This window comes from Camelus ferus, chromosome 3 (assembly GCF_009834535.1).
Source record: "Camelus ferus isolate YT-003-E chromosome 3, BCGSAC_Cfer_1.0, whole genome shotgun sequence".
Taxonomy (NCBI): Eukaryota; Metazoa; Chordata; class Mammalia; order Artiodactyla; family Camelidae; genus Camelus; species Camelus ferus.
Window position 1 is genome coordinate 72,959,098 of NC_045698.1, and position 16,962 is coordinate 72,976,059.

Genomic DNA, 16,962 nt, shown 5'->3' on the forward strand with positions numbered 1-16,962 from the left:
TCAATGTTAAATGACTTTATATAGTATTTCTATACCAAAAAAAGTAGATTTTTTTCATAGAATCCTTACAAACTGTAATTAAATATTTATTCTTCTTTTAAAATTTTAAAGAACTTGTGTTCGGCTGATCATAAGCAGTGGACAAAGTAACCATCATATAATTAATTTATGCTATACTCTGAATTGATAAGCCTGTATCCTTTGTGTTCTGTTCCATTCAATATCTCATATTAGGTTTGCTGCCAACTCACTCTCAATAGAAGCTCTTCAGACATCACTTTTCCCAACAACTACAGATTCTATTTTTATGAAGAGTTAAATATTTTAAATAGATTTACATAAAGTTATTTCTAATTAGTTAACACAAATGAAGACACTTATTATTTTTTAAATTTTCTTTACAATTAATTTTAATGAATTTTTTGAAAAGTATCAGAAGCTGAAAAGGTGACGTTTATAATATCTTTAGCCCATATAACTTTGTGAATTAAATATACCTACATAAGTAGGGACACTAAACTCATTATTTATAAATAGTCACAATTCTGTACAATTTCATATTTCAGTATATTTACGGAAAACTAAAAACAGAATGAAGTTTAAATACTTCACGTGAAATGTCAGTGATTCAGGTACATCTTTGGCTGGAGATGATGCTGAGTCTTCTCTCTCCCAGGTGTGGGGTGTATTTCTTCCTGATTTAATTGGAGGTTCCTCTCATTGTTGGTGTGACTTGCCCATCAAATATGAATGTTATGGGAACCTATAATTTTCTCAACAGTTCTATATTTTTAGATTAATGGAAGTTAACAAAATTCTCCTTTGAAGGGAACTATGAAAACTGCTTCAACAAGTTTAAGCAAAAGTTGAGAGTTTGTTACAACCCAGAAAATCAGAGCCAAATACTTAATTACTGATGCTCGCCAGCTATTAATCACAGATGCCAGCGTTCAGAAAGAGCCCATCCCTGTCAGTCAGCTCACCAACCTTTAAGATTTTTCATGAGACCCAAGTCTCCTTGTCTCTTGGCATTAACTCAGTAGGTCCTAGTCTTTCAACTGAGTGTGTCATAAAGCACTGTTGCTATATTATTGCATGATATACTTGGGCACAGCAATAACTCATATCATTAGAAAATGAGATGAAAAGGCACATAGTTTAAAAAAGAAACATCATTTGAGATTTCCTTTCTTTGTTCTTTTCTTTCTCTTTTTCATTTGTGTAATATTCCAATAACCCAGAGCTACAGAGACACAGTTATATCTAAATAATTTCTCTCTCTGTTTCCTGTGCATCCCCCTTCACACCAAGTCCCAGGAAATATGATTGAGCTAATTTTTATAAGGTGGTTTTTTAAAATTCCTTTTTATTTTTTCTAGCTTTATTCCAAAATAATTAATATATACCAGTATAATTTTAAGATGTATAGTATAATGGTTTGATTTACATATATTGTGAGATAATTATCACAATAGATTCAGCTAACATACATCATCTGATATAGATACAATAAAAAAAAATTTTTTTCCTTGTGATGAGAACTTTTAAGATTTATTCTCTTAACAATTTTCCTATATATCATATAGCAGTGTACATTACAACCCTAGTAATTAATTATTGTATAACTGGAAGTTCGTACCTTTTGACCACATAAGGTGATTTTTTAGATATAAAAAGTAGAGGTGTTCAAATGAAAAAAAAACAATAGGAAGACACATCAGAATATAAAGATATTTTGATCTTACTTTGATCATCTGACCTTCTCTCCACCAAATGTTTTGGATTCCCTGCAAGAATTCTAATTCAGTTGGCCTGTCACCACTCACTATTAAATACATTATCTGCAGACCATATTGCTGTAGACACTGGAATACTGCCCATTGCCTGTGGTTCCTCTGGAACAAACAAAAATCCTATCTCCCACTCTGGGAAGTCCAGTCATGTATACAGGTCCTAATTCTTTTGTTTCAGCAACATCTTTGGGGGAAAAAAAAATCCAGTGATTAGCAGAAGAACCAGAAGTAGTACAAAAACCCAACCACTGTTAAGTAATAGATGTTCAATCTCTTGTGCACTTTTTCCATTCCAAGTTGCTTCAGTATTTCTAATATTTGTTTCTCCCTGAGACCTAGCTGAAATTTTTGCCCCAGCCTTACTAAATGTGGATACTCTTCTTCTACATGATATTTCACCTTGTGAATTAACTTTAGACCCTCCCTCCTTCCTATCGTTTCCTCAGTTTCTTAATACAGTGTTGTTTAATTTGCATTCTTTCCTATTAGAGTTTAACACTTTTCCTCCCTATGTAGGTACATATTTTCATAACTGGAAGTTTGTAAAGCATTTATATTTATTCAATCAGAATTCAAGTAGAAAGCTTACTGAGATGGCAAGGGTCCATTACCTACCATTGAAAGATGGAAAGAATGAGGAGGGCACGTCATTATGGAAGATTAGAAAGGCTTTACTATACACCAGGCACTAAATTAGGCATCTGCACAGACAATATCTCATTTAATCCTAATGTCACAAATATAGGAGTAGGGATCATTACACATATGTAGTAATTTCAAAGAGGTTAAGTACTTTGCCCAGGATCAGACTAATAGGTAGACTGAAGATTGGAGCCCAGTCTTCCAATTAAATCCTATGCTCTTATACTCAATAACTTAGCTTCTTAGTACTCAAAGTGGTTTCAAGCAGGTAAAGTTTATTCATTACATTCCAAAGACTTTCACTGAGTCCATAGCAAAAGCTTCTCCTACCAATAAGAACCTCAGAATGCCTTGGTTTAATGTCAGTAAGATTGAAAATAATAGTAACTATGGCACCACAGTTACTTCATTCCCACATTAGCATTATCAAAGTACCCTTCTGAGGAAATCTGGCTTCATAAAAATGACATTGTAGTTACACTTGCTTGGTTGTTGAACAGCAGTCACAGTGTAATTAGTGCCACTTAATGGAAAGCGTTACTGAAGTGCGTATCGTTATTAATCAAACTCCAATATAAAGCTGGCCTCAGTAATAATGAGTGCAATTATGGGCTGATGAACTATTAAACTTGGAAACTGACCCTAACCAAATTTTCTTTCTTCAGAAAGTAATAAAACTCAAAGGGCTGAAAATCACTTTATTTCTCTGGGCTCTCTAGCCACAAAAACAACCTGGGAGATATTTTCTCATGCTCCATGTTTTATAATTTCATGCACACTGAAGCTTGTAAAGTGGTGTGAGGATTGGAAAATGTGACCCTAAAGAGAGGGTCAACTCTAATCTGAACCTGACAAGATTTGATCCAGTCCAGACTCGTTACCTACCAGACAATGTGGAATTTTATCCAGCTACTCTGCAGAATTTCACACACTTCAAAATTAAACATGAAAAAAATGTTCATTGAGCCTGAATTAGCCAGCAGGCAAATTCAAGTGCAGGATAAAATATTTGTTCCTTTAAAAATATTTGACAAAATCCCCACAGACCTTTGTAAGATGAGAGTCCCAAGCTAGTCTTCTCGAAATCTAGCGATGGCTATTTGACAAACCTTTAATGGCATCTGCATTTCTTAGTATTAGAAAGTGTGTTTCGAGTTTATATAATACTTGACATGTTTAAAGCATGCTTTATTACCTTGCCTGATTTTAGCTCCACAAATCTTTCTACTTAAGCTCCTTTATAGATGAAATAGCCTTGCTTTTCCCCAGTAATCATTAGACTGTCTTCTCACTCTTAAGGCTTCCTAAACATTTTTTGCAGATGCATAGGATGGCTGTCTCAAATAATTTGATCACTGAAGAGGAAATTTCCTGCTCAGAACCATGGACTTGCATTTTATATATACTGTCAGGATTGGCAATTTTATCAAGTTAATAAATGCCAATAGAGAGATTTAGAGCAGATTTGCTAAATTTACTAAATCAGGCATCCCAGAGCTATGGCCAGTAATTGACACATGTGAACTGGGTTTAAAACATGTGAAAAACACAGAAGGGGAAGGAACAAAGAGAAAAGAGAATTAAAGCCTAAAAATAATTGCACAATACACTGAAGATGGGAATGGAAAAAAATCTGAAATGGAAGCAAAAGTGTAGAGGAGGAGCTTCAAAGAGTTCCATTGTTGTTATTCCCACTGATAGCTAAAGAGTTAAACCAACCTCTTCAACATGCATTCATACAGCCTTGTGTGATTTGGCACTAACCTCAAGTTCCAGTCCTTTCTCCCACATCAATGCAAATGCATATTATTGGATTGATAAACATGCCTTAAGTTATGCTTTCCTTGCCTCATTATCACACATTATTATAAATGTCTTTTCAGCAACATTCTTGAATTTGGTGCATACCTGTGATCTTCAAGATTCTGCAATGGGAGGGGTTGGCTAAGGAATAAAAGTTCAAAACCACCCGCGGAGAGAATTCAGGTCAGTTTCCTTGATTCATACTTCTTTTAACAATTTTCACTGTGCCTAAGCATAATCAATAATTTCAGATGCATTCACCAATAACTGTCTCTCTCCAGCCAGTCCAAATGAGTACCATTTTCTTAGTGGATAAAAAATAGATGAAAAGCCTTTTAAAGACAAAAATATTAGCTAAATTACCACTATCACAATGTAGTTATTTTTCTGTCATGTTTCAAAACAGGATGTTTTCCGCCTTATGTATTGAGTTAGTTTGCCTCTGAAAGTTATTCTTGGATAAAAACCTCCCTTACATTTAAGGCACATTCGTTTCATATACTCCATAATCACACATAAGTGATGCAGTTAGGAGGATATACTTTGAAAACAAGAAGAGCTATTATAGTTTTATATCTGCCCTTTCAGCCATCAAAAGGCTCTGTAAACTATACATTCTTTGTTATCAAATCTTAAACAACTAAAATAGTATCACCACTTTCCAACTGTGCACTTACCACCTTTATACCTTTTTAAAATAATTTTAATAAACTTTTAATTGAAGTGTTTTTTATTTCTACTAAAAGTTGTAATAACTGCTTCATTCAAAAGAATCAAGTTCTATGTGAAGGCCATCAGAAATCCTGCCTTATCCGCAGACATCATTAAGTCTTTACTTATTCCAACAGTAGAATATCCTCAAAGTACTCAGTGGAAGATCCATATAGCTAGGGTTTTCTCTGTGTTTGAGGTTTCCAGTCAGTGGTGATTATTATATCTCACACAGCAACCTTACTTTTAGCTAGTTAACTTATTATCTTTCCATTATTTTCTGCTAGTTTTAAATAACTGTTCTGGCCTCCCAGGGTTGAGGCTTGTCAAGTGAACACAAGAGGAACAACTTTTACAGCATTCTCTTAAAAGTACATTCCTAACTATAAAAATGGAAGAAAAGTGGTAGACATGTGTGAAAGAGAAAGTGACAGTACAACATTCGCCAAATTTTAAGCATCCCCCAAAACACTATACATACTGAGAGAAAATAAATAAATCATTGTACTTCATTGCATGAGGTAAATCCAAGACAGCTCATTTCCTTCCCACAAAGGGCCCTCTTTTAGTCTTTATTAAACCTGATAAGAAAGGAAGGTGTGAACTCAGCTTACTCCTTCTCTAACGCATTAAAAACTCAGCATGAATTATTCAGATTAATTATAAAGTATGCTAAAAGATGTGTGTGTACACTAAAAGGATTAATCATTTCACCTATTACTGAAACTAAAAACACATATGTATGTGTATAGGCATGTATGTTGTGTGTGTGTGTTATACTTGCTTTTCTATCTGTAAATATTTATCACATTTAACTACTCCAAAAATAGAGTTATATTCTACTGTAGGGCTAAAGTGTGATTCTATATCAGGAGTTTGAGAAGTCCATCTCAGAAACCCTTTGAAATGTGGGCCTTGCAAAAAAATAATGGATAGAGCCATTTTAATGGTCCCATTAAGGGTTCCAGTTTTATAAACATTCTTTCCTTTTCTTCAGGTAGAATAGCAGAAGTACTTGTAGATCAAATTAATCCCACCAGTCCATGACCCAAACTATTGTTAGAGTTTGGTGTAATTCCTAGTATCACTTTAGCTGAACTGTTAGAAGGACAAAGTATCTAAAAAAAAATCATGTAATTCAACTTCTTTATTAGTGTGAGGCCGTTAGATAAGTGAGGACACTGGGCAGACAGGTGGAGGAGAGGGAGGATGGTCCAGAAGATGGTGTTATACCCGTCTCCAGCATAAAGGGACTTTACGTCTTCTAAATGAGTGTCAGCCAAAAAGAAAAAAGAAAAAAAAACTGGTTAAGACCCAACAGCCACAACTGCATAGTAGCAGAAAGAACTTAACCGGACACAACCCAGTGTTCATTGTGTTATAATTAACATTGCGATTTAGGCTCCCCCTTTTGGTTTTTCTGTGTATACCATGGGTAAGGACGTGCGAATTAAACATGACTAAACATTTCAGGGACAAAAGCCATCAATCAAAAGACAACCTCTAAGCAAGGGTATAGGAGAAAGGGGAGACAAAGAAACCCTGACTGCCCCTGAGTCAGCCCGCCTCCCGCTCTTGGAGGCGTACTCTTTTTTTACTAAATAAATCTTGTAAAATCTTTTTGCTACACAGTGCCTTCCGTCTCCATCTGTAAATCTCATCTTTTGGGTAAGACAAGAATTAGGGTTGTTTGTTTGTTTCCCTTCTGGGTAACATTTGTACAAAAGAAAATACTGAGAGAGAGAGAGTAATTAACAGGAAATGTCCTAAGTCTGCTCCTGGTTATTGCTAGAAACCATGTCTTCTTGGAGGCTGCTTCTGAGTATTTTCTACCATTTTAGAAAAATAGTTGCAAATTACATACGTATTCTTTGTTTTACAAGTGTCCCTTGTGGGGTCCCTTTAAGCAACAAATTATTATGTTTAAAACTTAATTTGATATATACTCTTTCTACTCTCAGAAAAACAACGTGATCTGGGCAGTGTGGTCAAGGGTAATGGCTTGAGAAGTGAAAGAATCAAAATTTCACCCAGCTTTGCCAGTAAATAACTTACACTTGATCTTCAATATGTCGACCTCAGTTTCCTTGGATACAAAATTAGGGATCTTGGTTAGATTGCATTTATATCCACTCCAGTATGATTTGTCATTGTTTATCTAAATTTCTCAGTCACTGTTTGTTAAAGATAACACTCTAACTAAAACTAAAAGTAGTGCAATCAAAATGTAAAAGTGTGTTCAACTTACATGGAGAATTTTGACATAAAGTCTACAATCATTCTAACCATTTATTGAACATGAATTATTCTAATTCTTCTTTTTCAAAAATTTTGATGACATTTCTATGAAACATGGGGACCCTTCCCTCTAATAAAATGTCCATAGATATTCATACACAAAAAATTTACCTTAAATGTTCATTCTTTACACCTTAGAAAGAATGTAAATTCTGAATTATTGCAAAATATCCTCTTAAATATAATGCAACAATCCCAATTTCTATAAATGCCTTGCCTATCTTTAAACTATTTGGGATTGTTCACAGTTTAAGCCTTAACTCATTAGGCTTACAATAATACCACCTAAATTTTTCATTTCCATGAAGATTGTAAGAAATAATTCTTTTCAAATATCCTAGGAGGAAATACTCTTTTAAATGACTTAACATTTTTTTGTTTGTTTGTTTGTTTGCATGTTTGTTTTGTTTTCTCAAGTTTATGTGGTTAGGGTTTTTTTTTTTTAACCTTTTATTTTTTGTTGTTATTAATGTAGGCATTTTATGTAAGATTTATATGTCAGATTTCTGTATCATTTAGTTTATATAAAATGATCTTGACTATTCTACTTGTCTTATGAAAAACAAGCCACAAGCCTTGCTTCATTTTTTTTAGCTTCAAAATAATTGCCTGAGATAGTTATAAAGAAATATTCCTGATAGCTAATGTTGCAGGTCATCTTTGATCAATGCAAGCCCTGTTGAGTTGTAAATACACCAGTGCTGTGAGAATCAGATTATTTGTTCTTTAGTTATGTTTCAAAATTTCATTGTTCCAATCAATTCAGGAAGTTGTTGCCATTTGATATAACCCTAATCTCTTGTCCTATGCTTTAAAAAAAATTTTAACTATTACACAACCAGCTAAGAATATTTTGTCCACTTTCACTTTTACAGGTCTGAATTTTGAATAATTTATTTCAGTTTTCATATGTAAAAAAAAGGACTCACACTACAAAAAATTCTTCAGGCTAAGCATGCACTCTACATTCACAGCTATTGTAATGCAGACATACAGTAAAATTGCTACTCTGTAATTTACTTTTCCTAAATGTAAAGAGACAAACTTTTTTTATATTTTCTTCTGTTGTGTGAATGCCAGTCTGCTTTAGGGGAGACGTCTTGTTAAAAGTCTTCTCCGTTTTTAATCAGACTCTGGCTCTGTGCCTTAATTGTGCTGCATTATGGCATTTAGTCCTCAGACAGAAAGCCTCCCATCTCACTGATCGGAGTCACACAGGTAGACGTGATTCAGTTCCTTCTATCGTCAGCGCGGGTTTAAATGCAACACTTCTGCTATTATAGTTCTTTTAATTGAAGTCTGCCAATCATGCTTATGTGTATCAACAAAAATGGTGAATTTTGGATTTTAAAGTAATTATTTTTAGTTTTTACCAAAAAGTATCATTTTATCATTGTTTATATTTCTTTACATTTATTTATAGAAATTTTAAAAGAAAAATATAAAATATATTATATATAATATAAAATGTATATGAAAGCAGATATCATCTAGAAACTTTTATTGTTTACTGTTTTCTATATAATTATGTCAACACAGGTAAAATGTCAAAGCAGTTCACTGGCATTTTTATCAACTGACAATCACTAATATTTGGTAACTATCTATTATGCTTCCTGTATAGTAACCAGTGTTGATAGTTAATGGTTAATTTAAAGATCAATCTTAATCTTACAGAATTACAGAAATTATATTAGTTATACAAATTGGAGATTCTAATCATTTCTATTTACTCCAAATTAGATTATCTTAGACTGGTTAAACTGGTAGAAAAAGGCTTTTCACATGAAGTGACAAACAATTTGGCAGGAGGGAGGAAACTTAGTAATCAATAGATAGAAGTTTATTATTAACTTTATAGCTAATACACTGTATTGATTTATTAGAGAAAATAATTCTGTAATAATGGAAGCAAATCTTGAGCTTAGAATAGACCAAAACTAAATAGTTTCAATCAAATATTTCTTGGCTACCTAGCAAAGTTTCTAATGAACCATTCACACCCCAGGAACAGCAGTGCCCTGACAAGCCCCACTCCTGTCATATTGTACCATCAACAAGTCCAACATAGCTAAGGCATTTTGAAGTAAGCAAAGAACACCATTGTGTTCTATTTCACTGTAAGGTTTTCACACCAAGAATTATCATTTTCATTTTGCTGGTTTTCTCAACATACTCCTGTGTTAAATCCTATTATAAAAAAAATCATATTAATAACAGCATGACCCTAGAAACCAATTTGCGTCCTCAGAACAAAGTGAGGTAGTGTAAACATTATCAGCTGAAAAGGAAACATACTGTAAAGTGAAGTTTCAGATTATTGTTTCTGAGATTTATTCTATTTACACCATAAAAACCATCAGTAGAGAAGGTATCACCAACCTAAATTTTCAGTCCTATTTGGAAGCTGCCAAAAATACAAAAATTTTAACATCCAAAGCTATATGTTTCATACCACATCACACTCAGAGATGTTTTGGGAGGCAGCCTCCTCATTCTGCCCTCTCCCTTTCTTCCATGTCTCATCCTACTTTAATTTTCCAGTTTGACATTTATTGAGTCATTGGTGACTTGTGTACCAAGATATTAGAGATGGCATTGATATGATTTTGTGGGAATTGGCTAAAAGAGAAAAGGAGAAATGAATTTTAAATTGGTCTGTGGACCCTCATATGTACATTTTTTTTTAAATTTCTGCTTCATTGATTACCACTGCTGCTCAAGTTAAATATTGTGGCTCCATTAAAAAAAAAAAAAAAAAAAAAAAAACTGCTAACTAACCCCTTACTTCTTCTGCCAATTACTCTTTTGTGTATACTTGTAATTAAACCCATTCTGGGATTCATGTCAACCTTCAGCACAGCGATCGATACTAAATTGTAACAAAGGGAAAGAGAAGATCTCTGTTGTTAGTAGATTTTTGCCTGTACTTGTACAAATAAGATTAGAAGCAGCATGTAGAGTGAGCTGTGAGAACATGACATTTTCCCAATAGCTGTTTTTCATTATTTTGAAGTGTGCATGAAACTCCTGCCACTCTGGGCCTTCTCGGTCTCTCCCACATGTCACTGAGGATTCAGCTTTGGCTCATCTTCAGCTCTAACACAAAGCAAGGACTCCTGGCACCTGCCATCCCAACCACCCAAAAGATAACAGTTTTCTGGGAACAACATAACCTCTTTTCAATAGGAATATTGAATTTACAGACATAATTATAATTTTTTCAAGGCACACTACCAACTTGCTTTAATCATGAACTCAGAAATCAAAAAAGATAGACAGAGGTCCATAAAATTAAACTTTTATCATGGAGTGTACTGAAAATATCCCTTTCCTCTCTATGGTATTTTTGTTTTATGAGGACTTTTCATATCGCCAAGTATATATATATAGATGTTATCTGGGGGGGAAAAGTATTCACAGAAGGTGTTCAAATGTCCTAAATTTTCAGAAGATGGCTGGAAGCATACTCAAGATAGATTTATTCCTCTTAACATTTCAAAAAAAAAAAAAAAAGGCAGCAAGTACAATAAAATAGCTTCACTTTCCAAAAAAACAGCTGTGTTAAAATACCAACTGTGGTTATAGCATAATGCACAAGGTCAATACTCACTTTACAATTATTATCAGAATGCATAGCTTACAATTTAAAAACCTTTTGCTATCTATATCACATTATCTTGGGTTAAGAGCATAATGTCACCTCCTTAAACTTTCCATCTCATTGCTTTTGTTGGTTGTCTAAGGCTAACTCTGAGAGGTAGGGATACTTATATCTTGAATTACGAGGATTTATGCTCTTTCCTCAGTGTCCGAGATTTATATTCATCAATGTTAAAGGATGTTGGATATATAAATCTCAATGGATCAAGAACATACACCCAAAATGGATTCCAATGTACTCTTTATATTTACTATTAATGTCCCTATTATCATGGCTGTGTGATTGAGTTTATATGCATACATATGAGAAAGGTAAAATATTAGATGTCACATTTCTTTCATTGCTCTTGAAACAATATTAAAGAAAAAATTAAATGTGAAATCTGTACCTAGGCAAATGTTTCCATGTTTTCCTTTTAATCTGCGCACTAGCTTTTAATTATGGACACCACTGAATCACACTCATGACCAGAGCTGCAGTTCTACCTTCACGTACTCACCTGACAGACAGAATAATGGGGCCATAGATGCAACAATTCTGAGTTCGTTATTCGGTGAAACAATGTTGCTGAACCTGAAACTTGCCCAGTAGCTTTCCAGCTAGGAGTCGTATGTTTTTCTTATTTGCAAAAATGGAAAACAATTGCTGAACAATTTCTTGGGCTCTATTTCTATAAGAGAGACTAAAAAAGATCTACATTTTATTTTGCTGCATTCTTTTTCATGCTGGCAAAATATGACTCCATTTTCAAGCCAAAACAGTAGTCACTTTTTCCCCTTTTATTCTTCATAGATTTTCAGTATTATAATAATCGTTTCAAGACATGATTGTCTCCCACAGAGCATAAAGTGGCTGTAGTAGACATCATCACATTGTTTTTTGAGCAACTTACATATCTTTTTGGTTTCAGATATACAAGTAATTTGAGCTATCCATTTTTTATTGGGAGGGCTGTTAGATAAAATATAGGACTTATAGTTAAGTTAATTTCAGATGAACAAAGAACAGCTATAGGACTTATAGTCAAGTGAATTTCAAATTAACAAAGAACAGCTTTTTAGTATATTTCAGTTAATATTTGGGCCATATGTGTACTAAAAAATATTCATTTATTTGAAATTCAAATTTATTAGGTGTTCTGGGTTTTTATTTGTTAAACCTGCCAACTTTATTCAATTACCTATAATTTTTGACATGAAGCAAGATTGTGAGGTGTTATGATATAGTTTAGTTTCATTTGGTTTGATTTTATAAATTTCTACTGCAGTGGTATTCAATGCAATTTTAATAATGTCATGCAAACTCAAAAAACTGAAAGGACAAACCTGTTTAAATTATCAGAATTTTTTGGTTATCTGAAACAAGGGCAATTTTTCAAATAATGTCACTTTTCTACTTGAAAAGGACAGTACCATGTGGGAGAATAGCGAGCTCAGGGGACCGATAATGAGATACAGGCCTTTCATTGGTTTGAATATAGCCCTAGGTGGTAGTGACTGAAAGTTTTTGCCATCTGGTACCTGATCAGTAGCTGATGTGAAGCTGTTGATTTCACTTAAAAATATCAAGGCAAATAACAAGTGTTCAAGAAGAGTAATTTTACTGTCCACCATACCTTTGTAACCTTGACCAAATCATTTCACTTCTCCCTCAACTTCTCCATCTCTGCACAAAGTATATAATACTAGTCACATGTTAATCTGTCCTTGTATTAAAATATCACCTGGTATTGTAGGAAAATTTAAAGATAAAACCTACTTTAAGTAGTAATTCTTTCATTTCAATTGGGAAATAGCTACAGTTTTCTCACTTGAAATACGTAGGAAAAGCTCGTCTGAATAGTTAAAGAAATACCCCTTAAAAATTTTCGAGAGCCTGCGGTAACCCCAAAGTTAAATAGTAGAAATTATTCCACTTATTTGGAGAAGCTTTAGGGAAGCTACTACATGAGAAATATGGAAGTATTTATGCCAGTGGGGTCCAAGACCCCTATCTTCCTCTCATTTATTTTCTTGTTCCCTCCCCACCCCCTTACCTTAAGAGCACTTGCATGCTGAAGAGGAACACTGTGTTTACATGAGAAGACCTGAATTTAAGACCCAGGGCTGCTATTCCATGACAGGCAACCTTGAGAAAGTAATTTAAACTTCAGATCTGTAAAATAAATAGTATAATTCTTGAATCTATTTGTGGAAAGGATAATTTTTTTCATCTGAACATTAAAAAGAATGCCAACTCCATGCCTATCTTTTAAAAAGATAAATTTGGGACTGCATTACAAAAGCCTTAAAATTTCACTTCCCACTTCAGGCAGTGTAATGGAGAGAGAAACACAAAGGAAGAGAAGATACAGAGGGAGGTATGACAACTCTGGTGTGTTCAGGGAGCTGTGGGCAGTTCAGAATAGAAAAGATCTGAAATATGAGGTGCGGTCAGGGATTAAACTGGAGAAACCCCCGTGGACCAGCCCAAGTATTGTATACCATACTAGAAATTTTATACTCTGTTTTGTGAATAATGAGAAAGGTATTAAGCAATTGAGTAAGGTTTTCAAATTGGCATTTTAGGAACTATCCAAATTGAGGCAGCTAGATTGGAGTAGAACAAGAAGAGAAGAAAAGGAACTTGGAAAGTTATAGCAATAATCCAGACCAAAATAGATAAAATCTTGAATAGAACAGTAATGAAGAGAAGGGAGGAGCTGGATATGAGAGCTATTAGTAAGATAGACTCCACTAGACAGTGATAGATTCGAGATAGGAAGTAAGAGAGAGATGTCCCCTGGGTTTGTTCCTTGGTTTTCTAAGTAGGTAACGGTGTCACTGACAAAGTTTGAAAGTTCAGAAACAGACATAGGTTTGTGGGGGAAAGATAGCCTGTTGAGTTTGCTACCTTGCAGGTCTACTGAGGTGAATTATCTAGCAGTCAGTGATACTTAAAGTGTGGGAAGTTTAAAGAAGACTGGAATGCAGACATGGCTTTGGGAGTTAAACTAGTCAAAGTTCTTAGTTGCAAACCACAGAATCTGCGTTAGCCAGGATAATCAGAAGGAGATCTTTAGGTTATGGAGCATAAAGAGAATTAATGTAGATGTGCTGAGCCTGTAGTCTGTTTTCCAGAAACAACATCCCAGTGACACCAAAACCTAGCCCACCAATGAAGTTGCTATATCTGCTAAGATCAAGAAGCAATAGAATTAGAAATCTGTTAGCACATCTACCAGAATCAGAACCATGCCGTATCTGATGATATTCATCCTTTCAAAATAGATGCCCTTTGAACTCTCATACACTGTTGGTGGGAATGTAAATTGGTGTGGCCATTAAGGAAAACAGTATGGAGATTCCTCAAAAATATTGATAATAGATTTACCATATAATCCAGCTATCCCACTTCTGGGTATTTATCCAAAGAATTCAAAAAGTGCTATTTCAAAAAGTTATATGCACTGCTGTGTTCATTGCAGCCTTATTTACAATAGCCAAGATATGGAAACAACTTAAGTGCCCATCAGCAGACGAATGGATAAAGAAGATGTGATGTAGATATATAATGGAATACTACTCAGCCATAAAAAGATGTATCTTGCCATTTTTGACAACATGGATAGACTTTGAGGATTTTATGCTGAGTGAAATAAGTCAGATGAAGAAAGACAAATCCTGTATTATTTCACTCATATGTGGAATATAAAAAACAAACAAAAAACTAAAATAAGTGAACAAACCAAACAAAACAAACACAGAGATACAGAGAATGGTGTAGTGGTTACCAAAGGGGAGGGGTGGAGAAAAGGAAAAATGGGTAAGGGGGATCAAATGTATGATGTTGGATGGAAGCTAAATTTTTAATGGTGAGCACACTGTAGGGTATATAGAAGTAGAAATATAATGCTGTATACATGAAACTTATATAATGTTAGAAACCAACATTACATCAATAAAACAAAAATAAAAACAAAACAACAATAAATGAAATATCAAATTGTGGTGAAAATGTGGAGAAGCAGAAACCTGTGTGCATTTCTGGTTGAAATGTAAAATAGTGCAGCTACTATTTTGTGGGAAACAATTGGAAGTTTCAGAATGTTAAATATAGAATTACCATAGGATCCAGCAATTCTATTTCCAGTTATATACCCAAATGAATTAAAAACTGGGATTTAGACACTTGTACATCAACATTCACCAGAGTATTATTCACAGTAGCCAAAAGGTGGGGGGGAACCAACCATCCATCAACAAATGAATGATTAAGCAAAATGTGATATACACATACAATGGAATATTATTCGACCTTAAAAAGGAGGTTCTGACACATGCTACAACATGGATAAACTTTGAAAACATTAAGCCAAGTGAAATCAGCCACTCATAAGAGGACAAATATTGTATAATACCAGTTATGTGACGTACCTAGAATAGGCAGATTCATAGAGACAGAATGTATATTAGAGGATACGAGGGACTGGGAGGGGGGGAGATGGGATATTATCATTTAATGGGTACGGGATTTCTGTTTGGGATGATGATGTTTTGGAAATGGATATTGCTGGTGGATGTACAATGTTGTTAATCTACTTAAGGCCAATAAATAGTACACTTAAAATAGTTAATGTTTTTTAAGTTTTGAGTTGACTTCTCTAAAAACATCAAAAAACGAAATGTGTCCTTTGTTTCACCTCTAGATATGCATGAACTTAGGGACCGGATATCAGGGCCTTTGCTAGGAAAATCAAAGGCATAGCAAATTTGCTTGACAGGAAAATCCATACAAACTCTACCTCTCATCTACCTTGAAACTCTTACATGGTCCATCAGCTTCACAGAAGCTAAAGCAAATACCAAGGATTGCAAGGGTGTTTGGGAAATAGTTTTTAACTTTCCAGCCTCTAAATAGAGTCTTTTAAATAGAAGGCTGGAATGGTGTTCAGTGAGTCAATCTGCCACATTTTCCAAAGTAGGCATGAAGATTAAAACAGTGTGTAAAGAAATTGTTGTGGAGCTCAATAAAAGACACATATGCATTAGAAGAGAACACGAATTGTGAAGAGAAAGATGGCCAAGGACAGCAACCAGAAGAGTATCAGTATTCAAAATACACAGAGAAAGGGAGGAGGTAAAAGACTGAGATGAATACAGAGACTGGAGGAAAAAAACACATGCAATTGATGCCTTGTATGTCAAAAGAAGAGGGATTTTCAAGAACTGAATTTCAAGTTGTATGCTGCATCTTGAAAGAATCATTAGTTTGTCTATTAGCATGCCATTAGTGACACTTGTTAGAAGAGATTTTAAAAGGTAAGAGCAGAAACCAGACAATAGAGGATTTAGGAGTGAATTTGAGACGATGTAGAGACAACTTGATTCTAGAGAGGAGAGAGAGAAGGTGATGGTAGAGGAGAGGAGATGAAAGAAGAGACAAGGTCTTCATGAGAATAAAGACTTGACCATATGCTTTTCTGCAACATGAAATATGCAGATAAGAGAAAAACATTTGAAAAATACAGGTTAACAGTGGAATAAATGAACAAGTCGGGTCCTAAAGGCAACAGGGCATAGTCAAGAATTCAGAAAGGGGGTCACTTCTTCCTCTAAAACTAGAAGAATTAGGTCCAAGTGAGTGTAGATTTACCTAGTTTAGGGAACGGGTGAGAAATTGAGGGATTTATCATGACATATTCAATGGTTACTGTTGTAGGACAGGGCATTGACTTAAGTGGCTTGAGCAGAGTGGTCATACTTTGGAGAAATCCCAGGTGAAACGATAAGGAGATACAGGAATGTGTAAAGATATGACATGCAGCAAAATGGCCTAGAAAACTAAGGCTGGCGACCACAGAGTTCTGGTTGCCTGGTCTACATAATGACATGATTTCTTCCACGTTGTGGGTGCTGTTAATGCAGATGGTTGGACTGACTCAAAGCTGAGTTAGTAGGATAACTCAAGAAAGTGAGCAAGTGAAGATATTGGCACAAAAGCATCCATTATTTAAAATAATAATAATAATGCAGGATTTTTTGAGTGATTAATACATATTAGACATGATGC

The 16,962-nt window shown here is 34.5% G+C and overlaps 1 long non-coding RNA gene across 1 annotated transcript in view; it reads left to right on the plus strand.

The window, feature by feature from the left end:
* The window catches only part of LOC116662642, a 370,728-nt gene that overhangs the window by 323,242 nt on the left and 30,524 nt on the right, over positions 1-16,962 (plus strand). The window contains exon 4 of the long non-coding RNA XR_004318621.1: positions 4,319-4,421. This is a non-coding gene — a long non-coding RNA (uncharacterized LOC116662642). The remainder of the gene's footprint in view (positions 1-4,318; positions 4,422-16,962) is intronic.